Below are 24186 nucleotides of genomic sequence, written 5' to 3'. Positions count from 1 at the left end.
AGTATTGAATATTATTAGTAAATACTGTTCATTTACTAAAATATTTTAATGATAATAATAAGACAGTTGAGAGTGATTGTATGTGTTTTTATCAAAGAGTAATGATTCACTACTACTTAAATATACAACTTTTTACCACCTTGTCTCTGTGGCACGATGGTCCCTCACCTTAATTTATTTTTAAAAAATAAAAAAACTCAAAAAGTAGTAGGGGACCACCTTACCACATAAAAAATGTGATAAAAATTGTATATTTGAATGATATTGAATCATTATTCTTTATCAAATTACGCTTATCTGGGTATTTTGGCGAGGCTACTAAAGTATAGAATAACATAATATGCGTGTGAAATGGGATGATAGAATATGCCTGTGAATTATCTTTTAATTTCCTGTATTGCGTAGAAAAAAGTAAAAGAAAAATTATCATATGCGTGTGGAATGGGATCGACAGTACTCTGACCAAAAGTAAACCGTGAGTCAATTTCCACCTACCCTTATCTATCCCGTGAGAGAGAGAGAGAGAGACCTCTTTCCCACACCGCCCATATATGTAATATATTAGGGATGAAGGAGGAGAACGATTGAAGCAGTAAGAGCGAAAGGGGAAATGAGCTAATGGGATTTCTTCGGAGTGGGCGGACAGGAAAGAATAACTCTGTCGGCAGAAACATTCTTTCCTAGTCCACCCATTCCATTGGTTTCCTGTTATTCCTCCGTCTACTTTTGGTTGATTGCTCCGATCTGGTAAGTATATGCGAGCGTTAACTCTCCCTTTTGTAATTTCCATTACTCATCTGCCTGATTACTGATTAACAGCTTCAAAGATTTTTAGATGTATGTTTATATAACACCTTCTCGCAGCCGGATGTTATCTGCGGGTTCCACAAATAGGTTATTCGTCTGTGATCAGAGGAAGGGTGCAAAAGTAATGATTCATCCATTTCATTTCCGAAATGTATAATTTCTGTTGTTTATTTGAAGTTTTTGAAGATCTGTTAGTGTACTGGTGTAAAAATAACAGTCCATTATTTGGATCCGACAGCGATTTTCACCGTCAAAAAAGTGTGCACCTAAAAATTTGGTAATATCATTTTGTGAAGAACTGGATCACCCTTTTCTGTCTTTAACTATGGACTCTGGAGCTTCATTCTCTTTGAGAAGAACTTGATCTTCTTTTTCTGACTATTTTTTGTTAGAATTTAGTGTAGTTGGCAATAAAACATGTTAAAAGAGTATCCTCAACTTGGAAAATGCTATACTCGCCCAAACTCTTACTACCATTTTTATACAACCTGACGTGGAATTTCCGCATCAGATTTTTTTTGTTTCTTTTTTGAAATGAAAACTATCTCTCTCTCTCTCTCTCTCTCGTTCTTCTCTCTAGCTCTTCTTCTCCCCTCTTCCGATCGGCAAATGAAAGCGGAGACGGAGACGGAGAGAGCCGGAGCCGGAGAGTGCCGGCCGGGATCTGGTCGTTTCCCGGCCAGAACGGCCGGGGATCTGGCCCTTTCCCGGCCAGAACGGCCCGATCATGGCCGACTGGCCGGGATCCGGCCCTTCCCAGGCCGGATCGGCCGGGGAAGGGCCAGAATGGGTGGCCGGAGGTGGGAGGGAGAGGGAAGATGGAGGGAGGAGGCGGAGAAGAAAAAGAAAACGAAAAAAAAAAAAAATCTGATGTGGAATGCCACATCAGGGGTTGTGGGGATTTGGGTGTGAGTGTAGCAGCCCTCCATTTCTAGCCTACACAACCAAAAAATGCTTTAACATAATCAAAAGAACAGGGGTTTACGGAAATCCCAGATTTCTCAGATTTCTTGACCGAAATCACATAAATCAGATTTCTCTCAATCAAAACTCATCAAAATAAGTGAAGTAGAATCAGATTTCTTCCCAATAAATCGTCTAGACGCAAAACCCAACTTCTTCTGATCTTTGAGTCTCCTTCGTTAGGAAAGACGAAAGAGTGAGAGTGAGACATGAGACTTCGAAAGAAAGAGAGACCTCTGTTTCTTGTGTAGGGAGGAATACGGATGGTGAGCGGGAGAAAAAGAGGACATAAAAAAATTCTCTGAATGGAGAGAATGGTTTTGTGATCTCCATGTATGGAGAGGCGTCTAGCAAGAGCTATAATGGGGAAGGGGAAGAATAGAGTTTGACAGGGGGAGGTTTTTGTGGAAAGTGTCCCAAATTTGGCTAAAAGTGAGATTTGGAGAGCTCATTGAGAATTGAGGAAATTTCGGCCCTCGATCGAACTATTTCATCATGTTTAAATTGTAAATCGTAAGAAAGCACCAACATAATAGGCTCTTTATATTTAGTTTTTCTCTATATTTTTAACAAAAATGCTTAAATAACACTCTTTAGCAAATGCTAAATTTAACATTTCTCAAATTTTCTCTTTAGATTTAAAGAGCCAAAAAGACAATGTTATAATTTTTAAATAATATTTTTTGCAAACTGATCCAATACTCTCTTTTTCTAATAAATAAAAATTGTTCCATGCGACAATATTATTATGAATGATTAAAAAATAGTATTTATTTTTTAAAGTAGATAAACATTTAGAAAGTATTGTTTGATGGTTTAAAAAAATGACCACCTAAAACTCTTAAAATAGATTTTGATAGTTAAATTTATAGAAATTATGAAGTGGCCATTGTAAATGATTTAAGAGGTTTGATTGCAAGGATGGGTTCTAGGTTGCTCCGAAAATTTTGTAGAAGAGTGACTATAGTTGTGGAGTTATTACAGTAGAAGAAAACAGTCATATGGTAAGGAAATATCAAAGAATGGCTAGTTTGGCAAACTATTTTCGTTCTCCCTCTATTTGTTTTCACTTCTTTCAAAAATATCAATAAAAAACATTCAAATTTTTTTTATATTTTTTAGGGATAATTGCACCGGAGGTCCCTGTGGTATACCATAATTATTTTTCACTCCCTATGGTTTAAAAAGTTCACTGGAGGTCCTCGTGATATGCAATAATTACAAATCGATCCCTGGCGTCAAATTCTGTTAAAATTTTTAACAGATTCCGTCAAATGCCACGTCAGCGCCACGTGTCGCCATCTTATTGGTGACACGTGGCGCTGACATGTCTAATTTTAATAAAATAATATAAATTTATTAAAAAATAAATAAAAAATACTTATTTTTTTTTAAAAAAAAAACAAAAAACAAAAAAAAAACAAAAAAACAAAAATGGGAAAGGGGTGGCCTGGCCACCCCCAAAAGGGGTGGCCAGGCCACCAACAGCCCATGGGGGTGGCCGCGCGCCACCCCCAGAGGCCGCCGGCGGTGGCGCGCGGCCACCCCCAGTGGCCGGGGGTGGCGCGCGGCCACCCCTAGATCTTCTAAGGGTGGCCCGATGGCCACCCCCGGCCACTGGGGGTGGCCGCGCACCACCCCCAGAGGCCACCTGGGGTGGCGCGCGGCCACCCCCAGTGGCCGGGGGTGGCCATCGGGCCACCCTTAGTAGATCTAGGGGTGGCCCGAAGGCCACCCCCTGGGCCTTGGGGGTGGCCGCGCGCCACCCCCGGCCACTGGGGGTGGCCGCGCGCCACCCCCTGCAGCCACTGGGGGTGGCGCGCGGCCACCCCCAGTGGCTGGGGGCGGCCAGGCCACCCCCAAAGGGGTGGCTAGGCCACCCCTTCAGCTTTTTTTTTTTTTTGTTTTTTTTTTTGAATTTTTTTTATAAAAAAATAAGTATTTTTATTTATTTTTTAATAAATTTATATTTTTTATTACGATAGACACGTGTCGCCATCTTATTGGCGACACGTGGCGCTGACGTGGCATTTGACGGAATCTGTTAAAAATTTTAACAGAATTTGACGCCAGGGATCGATTTGTAATTATTGCATATCACGAGGACCTCCAGTGAACTTTTTAAACCATAGGGAGTGAAAAATAATTATGGTATACCACAGGGACCTCCGGTGCAATTATCCCTATTTTTTATATCACATCAATAATTTTTTTTTATTATTCAAATAAAAAAAAAATCACTACAAAATAAAACTTTTTCACCTTTCTATAAAACATTTTCAAATTTTATATTACATCAATCACTTTTTATTACTATTCAAACAAATATCCTATAACACAATTACTTACCAAACAAGCCAGGGGCTGGCAATTTCGAGAGTTTTTAATTCTGATGCTTTTCATTAATTAAGAAAGGATAACACAACATTTGCAAGCAAGTATTTCATGGATCGGGTCCCCAAGGGTAGCTCAATCGGCTGGAAATTACGCATCTTAAAGCGGAGGTTAGTAGTTCGAATCCTCCCTCCCCCTCTTTGTGAGAACATGTTAAAAAAAAAAAAAAAAAAAAAAAAAAAAAAAAAAAAAAAAAAAAGTATTTCATGGATCGGGATCCACCCACACAAGCATGACAAATCTTTTGTTAAAGTATATGATAAAAATTCTGAATTAGATTATCCTAAATTTAAGAATTTATCAAGATTGAATTACTCAAATGAATGGATTTAATTTGAATCAATTCAAATCATTTGTAAGCTTATTGTACACGGTCATATTAAGCAATAAGAATGAAAATGTAGACCTATTGGACTTTTTTCTTGTCGTGAATGTATGTGTCTAACGTCGAACGACCCGTAAATCTTTTGCTTTTATTTTCCTTATTTCCTTTTAATTTATTTTTTACCATTATGAATTTCTTCATCTCCTACACTAAAATTAGGCTGGTGGGGCTGTGACAGGGCCGACGAAGCTCTCAAGCCCAAGCATGAGACCTCCCTTCCGAGCAATCATACCTTGTGTTTGACTTAGACACAGTTCTCCGTTTAAAAAACCCATTCCCCTATATTTAAAGTAAATTTTTTTTTTTTAAGCAGTAGTAAGAAGTGATTGATGTAATATAAAATAGAAATAATTTATATAGAAAAGTAAAAAAAAAAAAATTGTATTGTAGTGGGTTTTTTTATTATTTAAATAGTAATAAAAAACTGTTGATGTGATATAAAAAGTAAAAAAAAAGTTGAAATATTTTGAAGTTGATATTTTTTTAGAAAAATGAAAATAAGAGAAGGGAATGAAATGGGTTTGCCAAACGGGGCTAGTACTACTATACTTTGCCACGTAATGAAATTAACGAACATTTAAAAAAATATTTTAGACACTAGAAACATATCTCAGCTACTTCCTTCCATGCGTTACTGTTATAAGGCTACAACTGGTCACATTAAAGTTGAGATCGATGACTTTGTATATTTGAACACTAAATCTGAAATATTCCAAAGACGATATAAATTATGTCTGGATTCTATTTTAAGTTCAAAATTTTGGTATGTTGCATTTATCAATATGAGGTACTAAATTAAATAATGTGATAAGATATTAATTATATGACAAATTTAATCTTATAATAAAATGATTATTCTGCATTTTACTTGAAGTAAGAGGATTTTACTCCAACAAATAAGTAATTAAGAAGATATAAGGATTTAATTGAAAAGTGTCAAGTTGTTTAGGTTGTGTTTCAACTCTGTTAAATTTTTGTCATATCCAACCTAATATCGCATATGTTAGAACTCGACCCGGTTTTAAAGAGAGTTAGGGGGGACTTGGACCAATTTGGCTTGATGTTAACAATCTCACATGGGATTTAATCGTTAAAAAAAAAGCATTTCTTGACATTTATTATGTGTCAGGAATTAGGTATTAAAAGTCAAGAAACTACTCTTGTTTCTTGACCTTTAATTATTCACCTAAGACTAACGTCGCAACACAAAAACTTTGTTCCTGTCACATAACTTAAGTGACAAAAGATTTTCCTAACACATAAATTATGTGCTAGAAAATTTGGTTTTCTAGCACATATTATATGTGCCTTAAAACCTTTTCTGACACATAATATATGTGCTATGAAGCAAGGTTTCCTGGCACATAATTGAATGGTATTTTTATAGCTTTCTCAATTATCTTTTTAATTGGCTACTTAGTTGCTAATATAAGGTCAAATTGATTCATTGTACAGGTTTTGATCGATCCAGGTTAATTAACATATTTGATTTGCGTGAAAGGTTGAGATGCAGATTGTGTAAATATATGGCTAATATATCTCAGCAAAAGCAAGATTTATAACAAGAGAACCCCTCCCAGTACCGTATCCCTATGACGCAGCTATATCTTTGACTTTGACCGGAGTCTTTGAAAATTCAGATTTTCCATTGCCAAGACATCTCCACCTATTTGTTATCCATATTACACCACCTACTCACCTATAAATTTACAGTGTGCAGGTAGCATTTCTCAATCCCAAAATATACCTTAAAAACCCATAGTCTGGTGATTTTCTGCCATTCCTTATCTCTTTTTTCTTTGGGAAATGGAAAGGGAGAGAGTGTTGAAGGGAGTTTTGAGATTAAGTAGTTTGAGAAGAATGACCCATTTGAGGATTATTTCTTCCCAACACCACTAGCTTATTCTTGTGATTCCCTACAGTTCATCGATCCCTATCCCTTTTCCTGCTTTGATCCATGGCATTTCTCTACTTCCTTGAGGAAATGGAAAGGGAAATAGTGTTGCAGGGAGTTTTGAGAATAAGCAGTTTGGGAAGAATAACCCATTTTAGGAGTATTAATTTCTTCCCAACACCGCTTATTCTCGTGATTCCCTACAGTTTCCTCCCTATCCCTTTTCCTTGCATTATTCCATGCCATATCCTCGAAGATTGTTGTGCGTGATACTGGGCTAATTTCGAGTTTATTGTAAAAGTTTACGGGCTCATTTTCACTCTCAGAAGACGCTTTAGAAAAGTGAGACACTTAACACACCCCACATCGCTAAGGTACACTTGACTTGGGGTATTTATAAGGTTGTGGTGTCCTCTCCTCTCTCAAAGTGTCTTTTGAGAGTGAGAATGGCTCATAAACTTTTATATTTCTTAGGTTTTAAGATATATTTTGAATAAGGTGTAACATGTTTAGCCTTCCGTGGCTGTGCACTTGATTTGTTCTATTTTTTTAATATATGGCCAAACCGTCAAATTGTTGTTATTGTTCTACTCCAGTTTCATGTTTTTCTTTCTTTGTTTTCATTGGCGATATCTCCTTTCCCAAAATAGTCTCCAGCATGATTGCCGGCCTGGATGATTCAGGCCAAGCCAGCCATGAGCCATGAGCTAGGAGCCATCCTTCTTCCATAGTGTTGTGGGATTGGGTTTCTGCCATCCAGAAAAGCAGAAGCTACAATCAAGCTTTTCTGTTATACATCCCGCTACTGTTGGTGGTTTTCCAATACAACATTCTCTTATCAAGGAACCTGTAAAGAGCATTCGTATGTTAATGTCGACGTTGGGAGCTTAATATTGCATATATATGCTCGAGTTTGCACTGGATTGGACATAGCTTGTGCGGCAAATGTTCTTTTAGCACTTCTTAATAGGGTGATATAATTCTTGAAGCGATCTACAAGTTGCTTATTTTTAAGATGTTTTGACCAATTTGAAAATTGTACGCTTTTCAGGTTCAGTTTTCTTGGTGCTTCGCCTTATTTGAAAATTGTACGCTTCTCATGGTTTACAAGGAGTCAAGGACCCAAGAAATGCTAAAGCATTTTTTAGTGTGATCTTGGTGTTTTTTTGAAATGGCATAGATAGTTATACAATGATTCATATAATAAAATGAATCATGTGTTGAATCATTGAGGTTACATAGTCATAAATATAATCAAAATTCTTACAATAAAGTGTTGTTTATGACTTTTATCTTTCGTTAACCCATATACAAAAATAGTTAAAGAGCTGATCTACTCTGAGCAGACTAGATCTAAGAAAATGGTGACCAAATATTCTAAAATTTTATTTAAATCGATCGTGAGAGATAACCCCTCACACCTAACTAATTATAATCTTATAGATGGCCCACAAGAGCAAATCTAAAGAGAAGAAAACTCTTATTTAAAGAAAAAAAATACAACTAGCAAACAGTAGCAGCGATCAGGGAGGAGATGAACGGCACAACAATAAGGTAGATAGATGGATGCATAGCAAAGATACCAAAATTGCCGATATGATTGTAGAACACATATAAATTAACAAAAGAAAAAACCATAATGGAAAGGGAAGTGTAGGAGTGGAGAGTAAAAAAGGAAAGAGAGAAGAGGATGGCTCCTCCTCCTCTCATATCTATTTTCTAAAAAATAAAGTCTAAGACTGGATCAGCAATAATGATCGGTCCCAAAATTCAATAATGATTGGTCCCATAATTGCCGGGCCAATATAGGCCTCAAAGATATTAAGCGTTTTGCACTAGTTTACTATTTGAAAGATGCACAGTTTATGACTCTTTGTTATTACATTAATATGGTTTTTAAATTTACCTGTTTAATAACAGATCTAATCGAATCGACCTCCCGTAACCCAAATTCTAACCACTAATTTTGTGTATTTAAATCCGAGTAAAGAACTTACAAAAAACACCCCCCCAAAAAAAAAAAAAAATGTGTGAAAGATCGGACATGTTTGGCTAGTCTATCCAGGTTTGGTGTGTGCCGTGTGGCTAGACGGTTCAAGATGGGATATGTTTCTTTTTTCAAAAAAAAAAAAAAGAAATTTAAAATTCTATAATTGAGATATTGTCATATATTTTTTTTTTGATAAGTATAACTGAGATATTGTCATATATTATTATTACTAATCATTATTTTTAATAATTGATATTAATGATTTTAATAGGTATCGTATTTATTTATATTTTAAAAAAAATTTAATCATTAAATTTGAGATTATTTATTTTAAAATTATTGACCTGGACCACATTTGACCTTTCCCAATCAGATCGGATCGAATCGAATCAAATCGATTTGGTGGTCCACTGGTACGAGTAAGTTACTTTGGCCATATCAATTACTGTCGTACATTGCTCACCTAGATCACGTGAATGCTCAGACAGAGAAAATAAAAAATAAAAAGCAGGTCACGTGAAATCTGAACGCTGCGGGCTCAGAAAAAATAAAAAAGAAAAAAAGTAGCGTAGTTGGTACGCGTTAGCTTTTCCGTCTCATTACGGTGACTCACTTTCCACCTACCCCCGTTCCACCCGTTTATCCTCTCATAATAATACTCTCATTCAGCTTTGTTTGGATGAGGCTGGAGAGAGGTGGAGGAAGAGCGAAAGAGAAAGTGAGCTACGGAAATTCTTCGGAGTGGGAGGACAGGAAAAGATAGCTGTTGCTACAAGTATTCTTTCCTAGCCCTCCCATTCCATTGATTTCCTGTTTATATCTCCCTTTCGCTTGCTTTCCTACTTTGGTCGATCGGTCCGTTCTAGTAAGTATATGTTTTCGCTGTTTCAAGTTTCCATTTTACCCGTGGCTGATTGTTGTGTTTATCATTTTATTTTTATTTTTTTTTGAGATAATCAAGAAGTTTTTTGTTTAAATCATGAAATATTTCAAAACTTAAAATACTGTTTAAAATCCAATAATTGTTACAGACATCAGATCAGATATTAACCGCCGGTTGTGTATTAATCTGTGTTAATTGGACGCTGTGTGTGCGTGAGTGATACTGTGTAGACTGTAGTTGAGAAAGATAAGAGAAAGAAGTGAAAGGAGTAAAAGGCCGGAGAGACTGGATTGTCATTCGTCTGATGAGGTGCTAATCAAAAGCTGTCTATTGATTTTCTGAAGAAGATCTGCCTCTTCAATTCAGAAAATTTGCCTTTTCAAAAGTGAAGAAGATAGTCTTTTGAAATAATCTCTCTCGCCGGGAAATGAAAGCACTGTTATGCTCTGTTTGTTTTGACTTAAAATGATTTTCTATCGGAAAATAATTTTGATTTTGGTCAGATCCGGCCGGAATCTTTCGGATCCGCCCCGATCAATGGCAAGATCTGGTCATATCCGGCTGGATCCGGCCGTTTTGGCCAGATTCGGCCTGATCAGTGGCCGGCATCTGGCGCTGGTGACCGGATTCCGGCACTTGCAAGATACCGGCGACCGGATGTTGTCGGACTCCGACGCCAATTGGATTTCGACAATCGACAATTGTTAAATTCTGACAATCGAATATCAAACGTGCATATAAAAACGAAGAATTTAATTTTAAAAAATGATTTACGGTTTTAAAATTGTAAATTGTTTTTTGAAAATTAAAGAAGTTTTTACGGTCAAACTAAAAATGAACACCGTAAAATATCGAAATTATTTTACACCAAAACAAACGGAGCAATAATCTCAAATCTCATAAAAAGCTTATGCCAATGGTTCTTGTAATATTCAATGATATAATATGAAATACCCGGTGCTTTTGCCTTTTGCTTTGTGGCGCCTGACAGCTAGCATGTTTCCCACAGAATGTTGTAGGATCAAGTTGTCTGCTGGGTCTTGGGTTAAACTTTATGTTTGAGAAGGAAGAGATACGGATTAACTTGCAATTGTTTTAGTGTTCTAGATGCCTTTTCTTGAGATGAAACATCCATAGAATGATTCAAAATAGTACAAATTTCTCTTTTATCTTGAATTTGGCGTCAATTACTGATGCCAAGATGTTTTAGCAAACATAAGCAATGACTCTTCTGGTTGTGAAGGGACTCAAATAGATGCTTAGGCTGTTATAATTTATCTGTCATACCAATATATACACATCGTAATCCTTTACACCATTATGTTGAGAGAGAAAGTTTCCTGAGTATAACGATTCAGAGAAAATCATTAGTCATATCTGTGCTATTACTCCAAAAAAATTAGTCAATTTGAAATTTTTTTAAAATTCTTTATAAAACTCAATTTCACCTGGTAACTAGGCAATATGGGACTTAATATTCATAACTATTTTTATAAACTATCAACTCTATGTAGACTACTTATCTACCCAATATGAGACTAGGATGTTATAAACTCCTTCACATCGTAATCCTTTACACCATTATGTTGAGAGAGAGAGTTTCCTGAGTATAACAACCTAAGAAAAATCGTTAGTCATATCTGTTCTATTACTCCAAAAAGATTAGTCAATTTGAAGCTTTTTTAGAATTCCTTATAAAATCTAGTTTCACCTAATAACTAGGTAATATGGGATTTAGCATTCATGACTATCTTTATAAATTATCAACTCTATGTGGACTACTTATCTACCCAATATAAGACTGGGGTGTTATAAACTCGTTCACCTAAACCCTTGATGTCCTCATCAAGGTCACGTTATACAGCGCTCCAATACTACATGGCCTAGGCCTAGCGTTACTAGGTGGCTCTGATACCATTTGTAACGATCCAGGGAAAAACACTATCTACATCTGCGTTATTATCCCAAAAGAATTAGTCAATTTGAAGCTTTCCTAGAATCTCTTATAAAGCCCAATTTTACCTAGTAACTAGGCAATATGAGACTTATCACTCATAACTATCTTTGTAAATCATCCACTCTATGTGGGCTACTCATCTACCCAATATGGGACTAGGGTGTTACAAATTTCCCTACTTAAACCCCTAACGTCCTCGTCAGGGCCACGTCATACAACGCCTCAATACTACGTGGCCTGGCATTATTAAGTAGTTCTGATACCATTTGTAACAACTCAAGGAAAAGTGTTAGCCACATCTACACTATTACCTCAAAATGACTAGTCAATTTGGAGCTTTCATAGAATTCGTTATAATGCTCAATTTCACCTAGTAACTATGTAATATGGGACTTAGCACTCATGACTATTTGTATAAACTACCCACTCTATATAGGCTATTCATTTACCCAATATAGGACCGGAGTTTTACACTGAAGACACGAGAGAGAGAGAGAGAGAGAGAGAGATGTTTGTTCAAACTCGGAAGACCCATCTTTTAACATTTTTGTTTGTTTGTTAGTTTTGACAAATAAAATAATAATTAACTACTGTACACGGAGGAATGGTTGGACAACACTGGGATATTAGTGTATAGCGTAGCAGTTCTCTTTTCATTTTCTTTTGCTTTCACGAAGATCCATGTAAATCTTGTAGAGATTGTGTTTTAATTTAGGATTTAATATTCTATTAGTACCTGAGTTTTAAGCCATTTTAAATTTAATACCTGAATTTTATTTTGTATCACAAGTGGTACCTGAGTTAGGGGTAAAAACTCAATTGGTACCTCTGTTAGATTTTTCATCCAAATTTTAACGGCCCGCCATGTGTCAGCTGCTAAGGTTGACACGTGACACTATATATATATATATATATATATATAATTCTTTAAAAATTAATTAAAATTAAAAAAATTAAAAAAAAATTGAAAAAAAAAAAGAAAAGAAAAAAAGTTGTTGGGTTTTGGCCTACGGGAGTGGTTCGGCCACCAAGGGCTAAAACCCAACAATTTATTATTTATTTTTTTATATAGTATGACACGTGGTGGGCCGTTAATATTTGTACGAAAAATCTAACAAAGGTACCAACTAAATTTTTACCTCTAACTCAAGTACCACTTGGAATACAAAATAAAACTCAAGTACTAAATTTAAAATGGCTTAAAACTCAATACCAATAGAATATTTAACCCTTTAATTTAAATGGGGAGAATTGTAAGGTTAAGATTCGAAGTTCGTATTCTGATCTCTAGTTTTATACCATGTAAAATTATTATTTATTTCAAAAATTTAAGTTGATAAAAATAAATAAATTTGATTATTTAATTAAATATTATAACACTCTTCACCCAAATGCTGGTGGTGGTTTCTTGTTGCAACTATACTATAAGCTCTAAGCAGATTGTGCTAGTCACTCCATACGTGAAGTACATTAATGGTATTTCTCACTACCATTGGATTCAAATTTTTTAATTCGTTCAAAATCTAATGGTTATGAGAAATACTGTATCAAGAAGCGTACTTGAGAGTGAGAGTAAGAGTGTGTAACATTTCTCCTTTTCTTTTGCTCCATCTTTTCTGTGCAGGAACACCCGGAGGCCCATTTGGGTGGGCTCTCTACTATGCACGGGCGGGCAGAGAACTCCCCTCTCAATGTGGGTTGATAGCCTACTTATTGACGGGACAATATATAATAATATTGGTCTTTAAAATCCTCTTCACGTGTATTTTAGTTTCCAGTGAAAAGGGGAAGAAATTGGAGTGTTTATGATAAACCAATTCTGGATAACCTTTTTTTTTGTTTTTTTGTCCTAATAAAATGGGAAAAGATCAGAGCATTCACAACAGGTTTTTTTTTTTTTTTTTTTTTTTTTTTTTTTTTTTTAATTTAAAAAACAAAATTATTTTTTACTTTTTTATCCAAAATATACTTTACAATAGCTTCTCTTATCTTTACTTATATTAATTAAATATTTTATTTTTTTCCAAATATAAGTTTGTACTTACCTTCACATTTTTTACAAAATTTTAACACAATTTTCAATAAAAAGTAAAAAGATGAGAGACGAGAGAGGAAAAAATAATAATTTTGTATTAAAATAATAGATATGGAAGTTCTTTTGGTTTTCTACATATATGGTAGAACTGTAGCATTCTCAATGTTTAAGAAACCAATAGTGTATTTATTGTGGGTGATTTTTTGTGATTTTTTTTTTTTTTTTTTTTTTTACATTTTTTAGAATGAAGTTGTTGAAAATGCTCTTACAAGGAGGTATTGTATTCTTCTGAATAATCTTTTATGTTATGTATAACAGTTTTTAGTATTGACGGGTTTATTTATGTTTGAAAAACCTAATCAACTGAAAAATATTTTTGGTTAATCATAAGACAATCAATGTTTTCTGTTTATATTTTCTAAAAGCATAAACTATTTAATTTCCCAAAGTTCGAAATAGTCTTTAATTCTGACCATACACTATTCTAAAATATTCTTCCCCTCAACACATCAACCCATCCACCGCTGTGGAGAACTTCGTTGAAGAGCGAGAGTTGATAATGGAAGGTTTTCCGAAGATTGTTTAAGCCTCGCTATAGTGTCCATTGTGACTGTGAATCCTGTTCAGCTTTTGGATAAATGGTGATTTAATATAGTATTAAAGTAAGTGTTCTAAGTTCGAGCCTTGATTTTGTCATTTACCTTCCATTTTAATTAGCTATTTTATGTGTAAGGCATTACTTATTAAAATGAAGTTTGAGCCTACACGTGAGGGGGTGTTAAAGCATTGATTAAATTATTAAATTTATCTCTTCTTATCAGCTTAAGCTTTTAAGACAAGTAGTGATTTAACAAATCCGCGATGGAAAAAGACTTACACCTACCCAGTGGAAAAAGTCAATGCATTTCAAATTGTTTGTTGACACGGATAAAGTCAAGACAAACCTCTGAAATTATTTCAATATTGGACTTTGAACATATAATAGTTCTGAATGCTTTGTTGCACTGTATAAAGTTATAGGTTTAATATAGATCAATCTACAATATGTATCTTCATAGATATCAATTGCAAATATGTACGTAATGTAATGTATTTACATAGTGTACCACCTATTTGTTCCGGTTAATAACAATTCGCATACCATAAAATTGTTATCTATATCCGCATATGCGGATAGTGGTTGTTGCTAACCGCATTTGCATGTGCGAATAGTGAATCGTTGAGAATAGCGGATGCAAGCGATTAATATCCGGCCTTATGTACACTCCTAATGTCATCCTTGGGGAGACTCAAGAACTTTCACATTGAAAAATCAACTGTAGTCCGTAGAGGCCTAAGACCACAAATCTTAAGTTATGTTTGGTATGTGGAATAATTATTTCATTAAAAAAAAAAAATAGATTTTATTGAGAATGAGAGAAGTTAGAATAAAATAACTTTAGAATAATCATTCCCAAAATCATGGCTCATAAGGGAATTGATCAATCTAATTTGGAGGAAATTTCTATCATTTCTTAAATTGATGAATAATTGGGAATGACTATTTCAAGTGTTAGAATCTTTTTATCATATACTCTAACATTAAAACTATTTTTATTTTATATTTTTCATCCCTAATAAAAATTAATATTTATTTTTCTTAATAGAATATCCATTTCCCGTATTACATGTATCATTGTTTTCTAAACTTCAAGAAATTTCTAAATTCACTTTCTACAAATTTCTTGTCAAATCGAAGATAGGAGGCCAAGACCGCCGCTAGTAGCTCGTCCACTAGCTGTGACGAGAGTTTGAAACTATGGGCTGTGGTTGTTTTTATTTGATAAAGTAGACCTTGGCTCTTTCTTTCATCTTTTCAAATGTCTAAGGCAGAGACATTTGAGGCAAAAACGTGTGACTGTATTCTTGATCATCTAAAACAAGGCAAAAGTGTGGCTGTGATCCACGCGGTTCGGCTGGACTTCTGTCTAACGCGGTATTGAATGTTTTAAGTTTAATTTATTTAATTTTTTAATACGAGTTAAGTTTGAATTTAATATCAAATTAGATAATTAATTTATGTTCATTTATTTTTTCAAAGAGCTCAAATTTGTTCACGAACTACTTAATTAATTTATTCGTTCAATATATAAAATAAATATTGTGATTATTTAATTTATTCGGTTGTAAATTCATACTAAATATTTGTTATTTAATTATAGTTAAATTTATTATTCGATTAATTAGATAAACTAGCTCGAATATTACACAATCTAATATGAAGTTCACATGCTTATCTTATTGCTAGTATCCATATACATTCACTTTACACACATATATATATATATATACATACTCATATACATATAAACACACATATACCTATATCAAGACTCGTAATTACAATAATTAAAGTTATATTTATTACGTTACATAGAAAATTCATTTTCATCTTTCTAAATACTTAATATGTTCTCATTACAGAATTAAAAATAATAAAACCAAATTTATATGAGCCAAGCCGAATTCATGCGAATTAGATTCGTTTAATAAACAAGGTTAAATTTTTGTTAAGCCCCATTATTTTAATAATGAACCGATCTCAAGCTTAAACTTATTTGCAAGTTGCTCTGCCATTAATTTATAGCCCTACACACGACACAGTGACACACGGTATATTTACCAACCTTTTCTCTGTGGAATTAGCTTATTCGTGTGTTTCCTTGCTCTAGATAAAAGTCGTCGATTAATTCTGTGGTAGAAATGAGAGTGGGGTACGGATTTTGGAGTGTTCCTTAGAGGTTTTTGGACTGTTAGGATGTACCAGCCCACATGATTGAACATCTTTTCATTCTCAGTCTAAATTCTTTGAAAATTTAAGAGAATTCCGGTCCAATAAAGTTAGCCAATCTTGAGCCATTATACCGCCACCATGCATAAATACAGGCTTTTGCCTTTCTATTTTTTTTTTATAGCCTTGCTTGGAGAATTTGTGTAGAAAATTTTCTTTGTGAGAGAAGGAGATTTTAGTTCTACTGACGGATTTGGATTTGGATTTGGATTTGAATTTGAATTTGTGTGTTTTTCACCGCCTTTTGTATTCTATATTTTATCACCAAATTTGGTCTCCGTTTATCAACGTAAGTAAGTGTGCTAAATCACATAATTTTTGTTCCCTATGAGTGATTGTTATTTTTTTTTTTCTTCTTCTATCTTTTTGTTTTTCTAATTGTTATCCTTTCAAAATCTTTAGTTTGTCACGACAAGACAAAATAGAAATGGCATTTCATGCGACACCAAAGAATGGCGGGCTTCTGTTCTTCATCCGTGCTTCAATCCTACCAATCTTGATTGCCACCATCTTTCTAATGCAAATGGTTTTAACTGAGGCAGGTTAGTTTTATTTTTTCCACTGTTGGTGCATCTTTCTTTCCACTCATTGTTACTTGAAGATCCCGTGCAATATTTATGTTCTGTGGGAGTGCAATAGGGCAAGTATTTTAGTGCAGAGAAGGATCGATCTTACCTATTCAGGCAAGCGTATGACATATATGTTCTGACCTTATCTGCTAGGGTTGTTCAAACCATGCCTACACTCGCATACCATGTCACATAAGTATTGTTAACGATCGATGCAGTTTTTGGTACGGCCTGAAAAATAGTAAAAGCGTCAACCGATGCTTTAAGTTAGCATTATTGTTTAGAGTGAAAATAGAGCAATGAGCTAGGATTTTTTTAGATGAATTGAATCCCTTTACCTGATGCACTTCCCTTTTAAAAGGTTTTTAATAGCTAATTCCTTGTAGAACTCTACGTTCAATGTAGCTGGAGAGATCGATGGTATCTCACGTTGATATCAATCTCATAAATCTTGGGATTTTTATTTCTCATTAAAGGGAATTTTAATAGATATAGTTATTATCTATTTGGCAACTTATTTGAATGATATTGCTTGAGTGGAACCCATAATCCCATGCATGATGGGATTTATTCCCAACAACTGTAATATCCAATCCATCACAAACATAACTCCATGTAATTGATTACTTGCTTCGTTTTATCTTTCAACTAATTTTCATTGTCAAAATAGAGCGAGGAAACCTTTTTCTCCTCAAATCCTACTTATATATTGTAGTAAAAACTACAAGTCAAACCAACCAAGCTACCACGATGTAGTTTCAGTCCCTTTTTTTCTTTTCAATTTTGATTATATTACGTCAGTGGCAGAAGGAAAATAAGGTTTAGCGAGCTGACATTTTGTCTCTGTGAATTTTTTTCAGATCACAATTGGAGGGTGGTTGTACGAAGAGTTAACCCAAGCCCTCCTCCCGCTCCCGTAAGGGGGTGGCGCGCTCATGCAGAACTTCCACCGAGATGTGAATCATGTATACCCGTTTATGTAAATCCAATAAGTCCACCACCGCCAGCAGCCCCCTAGCTAGTACTCCACATTTTTCCTCGTTTTGATTAATATTTTGATTAACGTTTTTATGCATTTGCTTCAGAAAATTGTAATGCACTCGTAGAGTTTTCAAAAATCCTAAATGCAAATTAAACATCATATTTTCCCGATCAGGATTTCTTAGATGCTCAAAAAAAAAAAAAAAAAAAAAAAAAAAAAAAAATTATTGTCATATCACATGCAGCCTATTGTTTTTCGTTATTAATTACTTTAGCCAACTGATGAGTTATCACCACAGCAGTTACCATATCTCATTCATATTTTGGAAGTAATAATTGCTGATAGGACAAAAATTAGCTAAAAATTGGTTTGTAGTTAATTGCTACGAACCGTTCTAAAAAATTGTTTAAGTATTCTTTAATATGTGATAATCACATATTTTTAAACAGCATTTATAAGAAATTATGCTTCTCACATGCTTTAAAAATATATGTCAATTTATTAGACTGGTTTATAGAAATTTCTGCTGGTTAGGAATAGCCTACTTATTTTATAAAATCCTAATCTATAGTCGTTTACCAATCTTAATTAAATCCTAAAGATTAAACAAAAAAATAAAAAATTCCTAAAGATTCTCTCCCATCAACTAAAGCTTGTCTCGTTTAGATAAGATGCACCAGAGATATGATATGGTATGTCTCAACCTTATAATACATAATACTCTATCAACCAGCAAGAAGAGATCGACACCCGTTCATTCCAACCTTGCTAAGTTGCATGGTTGCCCATTAATATATCAAATCTTTTATTTTATAAATGCATTACAAATAACATTTTTTATTTTTATTTTAAATTTTCTTATATTATTTAATTATATATAATTTTAGAATTTTTAATCCATGCTTCATCCTTCGTCAGCTGCATTATTGCCCCAAGTTGAGAACACCTTTGTTTTTATAGGATCGATGCTACCTTAAAATTAAGTTTACATTGCTTCCCATATATAAAATACTTGTAAAAGAGAAATGTTAGATTGTACACCCTATGTATTCCTGTTGTCCAAACTCCAACGTCACATCCTACGTGTATCTGTTTAAGTTATTATTCTTTAATTTATTAATTTTTTTGTTTTTTTTAAAAAAAAAATAAAAACAAACAAACAAATAAATCCACGTAGGATGGGTTGGACAGTAGAAGTGTATAACATAGCATTTCTCTTATAACCCTATTTTTATGATTTTACACATTTAAACAAATTTTATTTGTAAAGCTCACATATACCATATTCGCATAAATAGCCAAACTGCATATTGTACAAAATTATATTATCAATGAGTAATGTTAGAGACCATTTTTTTATCTTCTTTTTATCATTTCAAAGTTGATATAACTTTTAAAATCACCATTAAATTTGGGATGGATCACTATTGAATTTTGATCTAATGATGATTTTAAAAGCCAAATGATTAACTTTAGAAAGATAAAGAGATGGTCTCTTACATTATTCATTATCAAAACCTAATTATCCTATAATAGATACTACAACTCCACCTATAACTATGTCCCTAATAAACTTATGTAAATGATCAATTTTATGAATTTCATCACCACCAAGGCACTTTTAGTTAATTTCATAATAGTATAATACCACCTCTAGTTGAATCCAATTAATCCAACATGCCTAAAAGTTATAATTTTTTTTTCTAACATCTCTAACATTAGCAATTATCCTCACAATGGCAAGTGTTCTCTTGCGACAGTTAAAACGCCGGTAATTGTGAAGGTTTTTCTTACCGCCGGTAATAAAAATAATATATATTAACAATATAAAAATTGAACTTTTGATGTAGTAATTATTTTGGCCCAAAAATAGCGTGTAATGTAGTTTCCATATTGAAAAATCATTTGGTTAATTTAACTCACCAATCCAAAACTCAAAGCCCACTACTCTCTACCTACCCCTAGAAAAGCTCCTCTTACTCGCACGCCAAATACTTTCTCTCCCTTTCTTGCTAGGGAACAAATGGACACCCCAAACCAAAATACCCTTAAACGAGGATATCTGGGGATCCATGTTTTTACTCTTGCCCCCCCTTTTTTTTTAGGACAAAGACAAAGGTATGTGAGATGAAGCCCACCCGAATAGGAGGCCTAATTGGGCGGGAGAGCTCCGCCCGATTATGCTCCCTCTTTCTCTTTGGGTAGAAAATGACAAGAGATCCGAATGCAATCCCTTCACAATTAGTTCTACGCCAATACAGACAGATTTGTATATGCGTATATGTTGGACGGTGGGCAACCGGCCAGCGGCCGAGGATGTAATGGCCTATACTCTATAGACTTGTTCAAATTTAGTGTTAAGGCCCTGCAGAGAGTTAAAATGTTGATGATGGGCTTGGGGCAATAATGAAGCCAATAAAAGAAGTTCAATCATTTTAGTAAGTGAACACATTAAAAATTGCAACTGGAGCAATTCAAAGCCCGGCAGGCTTGACAAGGTTCAAACAAATGGCCCATACACGTAATATGTCTACCCATATGGACAGAAATCGATTTGTAAGAAATTTTTATACAACCCACATATAAGATTGACATGTATCCTTTGACATGTGAGAAGCACATGTTGTTTTAATAGCATATGTTTCTCACTTTTTTTTTAATAGAATTAATAAAAAAACATGTATTTCTCACATGTTTAAAAGACACATGTCAGTCTTATATATGGGTTGTATGAAATTTCTTATAAACCGGTTTGTAGAAAATTTATGTCCTGCCCATTTTGTCTTGTGGATTTTATTATCACCATTATTTTTATTTTTATTTATTTATTTTTTAAAACCTAGTGTTTAAGATGAAATCCATATCTTGATTCTACATTATAGCTTAAAAATAACAAAGAAATACAAACACCACATGATAGATTTATCCAAAAAAAAAATATATATATAAACATATAAATTACAAAAGGCAGTTGTTCAAATTTAAACACAACCATATAATATGATAATGGTCCCTTACTTTTACCCTGGCCTGCACTGAGAACGTCAAATCGACGGCAATTTTCTTTGCCAATACTTCTTGCAATTCGGCAATCTAAAGTCAAAACATGAATATTTCTTGGTAGCTTTCCATGTTAGAGTCCTACCCAGTTGCACAATCTTGTGTAGTCGATGTTTGGACCAACCTGCTTTATGCATATAACTTCAAATAAACTCAATGGACCACAAAAGCACAATGCACATCTTTTTGACCAAAATACGCTTGGGTTGCTGGCAGCGATAGCTATAGCTCCTAAAAAAATATCAAACTGTCATCCAAAAATTATCAAATTCCCCAAAATAACATGTGTACGTGTATATAATCGTATATTTTAAAATTATCATCCACATTATCATATACTGTTAATAATTTTTTGCTAACAACGTACGCATATGCATTCATATGCGAATAGCAAATGACGGTCGGTTGCTGTTAATAATGCCCCACATATACAGCCCTACTCGAAACTGGCTGCCTATCACTCTCATCCTATGGTATATCCCTTGACTGTGAAACGCCAAATCCAAGATGACAAATCACTCAAAGACAAGAAAAGTAGTAACCGGGACCCACGAAAAGCAGAGCACAAACACTTTAACCAACTTAAGATTAGCCAATCATTTTTTTATTTTATTTTTTTTCCTCTCTTTATTTTGAGCAAATCCAGTCATTTTTTTAAGCTAACATGGTAATTTCGGTGCAAATGCGTGATGTATACTCTAATATCAACATGTATGGCCAAAAGTGCAAAACTCGTGTCTCTAGAACCCTCGGTGGAAAAAGAATATCACACACATTCACGTGTCCCTAAATTTCTTCACTCTTTACACCTACCCCCTCGTGTTTCCGGACATTAAAATTTTGACTGGTATATTAAGGATGAGGATTTTTAAAACTAGGCCTCTCAAAATTATACAGAAATTCAAACAAAAAAATCAAATGTGTTGGGTTTGGTTGGTTCTACATGCTCGGGACAGGTGACCTCTATGACTATATTCTTGCTCGTGGCTAAATTTCTACAAAATTCGAACAGACTAGTTTGAAGAGATAGGATCAAATATTTGGAATATCCCCGATATAGTTTTAAAATGTAAAACATTCACCCAAAAAGTGTGCATTAAATCCAAACGGGATCCAATGTAAAAGGGCATGCGTGTGCTTGCCGTATGTGGTCGGGCTGACAAGGAAAGGGGCCTGGAACGGCTCAAATCAAATGGGCCTTGGCATGGGTCCCACTCCTAGTCGTGCTAGCTAAGAGACACTTTCGAGGCCTCACGCGCCGCTCTCTGTCTGCCAATCATCGGACAGGAATGGGACACATGGCACTTTCTAGGATTTCCCCACGAGACAATTTGGCGTAGATGAGGCCGTCGAGTATCCAATGATTGACTATTACTATTGCTCTTTTGGTGCCTATGAGGTGGTACTCGTAGCCACGTGGCGCTTTCCTGGCTGCAAGGGCTGGTTAGATTAATTAAAGCTTTGTTACTAATCAGACTGAATTTGCTTAAGATGGTATTGTTTTTTTACGTAGAAATGGCGTATTACTGACGTAAACAACGGTGGGGCCCTATAACTCCGTATAATTAACTTTCAGCGTAACTTTGGACGGCTACGATTTACCGGTCGGGGAAGTGGAGCACTCAGCATGGATGGAAACTGCAACGACGTGCATTGGGGTTCAACTTATCGGGGTTGGTGCCACCGGTCCCATTCTCTGCTATTGCTCCTTGCTTTGCGATATGGACGATAGGAGTCAACTTTGAACAGCATTCCTTTATCGCCATCTGACAAACGAGGAACGGAGTCGACGTAACAGCCGTTAGATCAAGCTAGCTCAGGAAAAGAATAATAATAAATAAATAAATTTTAATTCTCGACGCACAAACACGATATTAATTATTTAAAATGAGACGGGATCACACCCTTAAAAATTATATATATAATAAGTTTTGAGATATTATTTTTGAAAAATAGGATTTCAAATGATGCAACGTTTTATACATTATAAATTTATAATAAAAAATAAAGAAATATTTTTTAATAATGAATTGCTTCTGTCGATTTCAGAAACAAAAGGAAGAACGTCCAATTCCGTTGTGTAGAGTGCCGGCCAACTTACGGTGGACACGTGGAGTACAATGAGATCCGTCCGATCCGAAATAAATAAAAATAAGTGGAAAGTAAAAGGAAAAGAGGGGAAAAAGGAAAAATAGAGGGTGATATGATTAACAAAAAGGAAGAGAGAATCTCATGATCGCTGACTTATAATTTAAACATTAGGGGGGGAGGGGGGGCTTTATATATCATATCTATCTTTGCTTTTCTCATGTCGTATTGGTAAAGTGATTGAGCTGCTCCAAATTTCTCTGTTTGGTTGCCCACCAGCCTCTTTCCTCAATCAAACCTAAAAGGGTGTTTCTATGTCTCCATAGACGATGACTTCTGCAATTATTTCTTCAAATTCAAGGAAGACTACCCCACCCATTTTGACAAAGCGTCACTTTTATTTTCTCCTTTATTTTTTCCACAAGTGTTTTGGAAGGAGTATAATAAATGTTTTTTCTTTGTCGAGTGAGTTTAATTTAACTTAAATAATATAAATAATAATATGAAAAGTATGAAAATGTATATGATTATACCCCTTTTATATATAATAATAATACTAAATAAAAGAGGCTAGCTAAGCTCCCAAGTCCCACCCATGACCTAATCGTGGCCATAACTAATTTACCCAACCATGCGACCTAGCCATGGTGGGTGGCCATACATGGTTGTGTATGGCTAAGCCTTTTTTTCGTTATTTTTTTCCTCTCTCTTATTAAAAAAAAAAAAAAAAAAAAAATTATAAGAGGAACATAATTATATTTTTATATCATTTTTAAAATTTATTTTATAAAAAAAATAAACAAAGTTCTCAAATTTAAAATGATCATTAATTCATGCCTTAAAATTATAAAGTTTAAAAGTCAAAATAAAATAAAGTATTGAGATATGATACGTTTACAATTTAGCATATTTTTTCATCATATTTTCTAATATTTAATTGGTTGGAATTATTTTTTTTTAAAAAAAAAAAACCAAATGTTTGTGATTGCAAATGCATTGTTATAGAACTCGGTAGACATTCAATTAGCACTAAAGATTTTATAAATAATATGGAATTACTTTCAAGTCTAAATAATGCACTTCGCAGGATGCGTCTAATTGGAATATTAAAAACAAAAACTTAATTAGCTTCCTAAATTCTCTAAAGATAAAGAAAAAGAAAAAAAAGAAAAGAAAAGATAATCGATCTATACAAATAAAATGATCATTGCTATAAACAAATTGGTTTCAACATATTAATAAATAGTAGAATATAATAATAATAAAAAAAAAAAAAGTAAATTACAATTTATCCACATTTGCTATTGGTTAATTAGTATCACTGTCCATCAAATCATGCCCACTAGAGC

At 34.3% G+C, this 24186-nt stretch overlaps 2 long non-coding RNA genes across 2 annotated transcripts; both read left to right on the top strand.

Annotated features, from left to right (window-relative positions):
- The first annotated feature begins 411 nt into the window (after nt 1–411).
- Nucleotides 412–1130, top strand: LOC133860693 (uncharacterized). The gene is made up of 2 exons (XR_009898918.1): nt 412–747; nt 865–1130. It is a non-coding gene; the product is annotated as an uncharacterized LOC133860693 (long non-coding RNA).
- Nucleotides 1131–16071: 14941 nt separating this feature from the next.
- Nucleotides 16072–17857, top strand: LOC133863219 (uncharacterized). The gene is made up of 3 exons (XR_009899375.1): nt 16072–16427; nt 16541–16680; nt 17568–17857. It is a non-coding gene; the product is annotated as an uncharacterized LOC133863219 (long non-coding RNA).
- The last annotated feature ends 6329 nt before the right edge of the window (nt 17858–24186 follow it).

Source organism: Alnus glutinosa, chromosome 1 (genome assembly GCF_958979055.1).
Source record: "Alnus glutinosa chromosome 1, dhAlnGlut1.1, whole genome shotgun sequence".
NCBI classification, from domain to species: Eukaryota; Viridiplantae; Streptophyta; class Magnoliopsida; order Fagales; family Betulaceae; genus Alnus; species Alnus glutinosa.
Note: the sequence above shows the minus strand (reverse complement) of the source record. Positions and strands in the feature narration are given on the sequence as shown.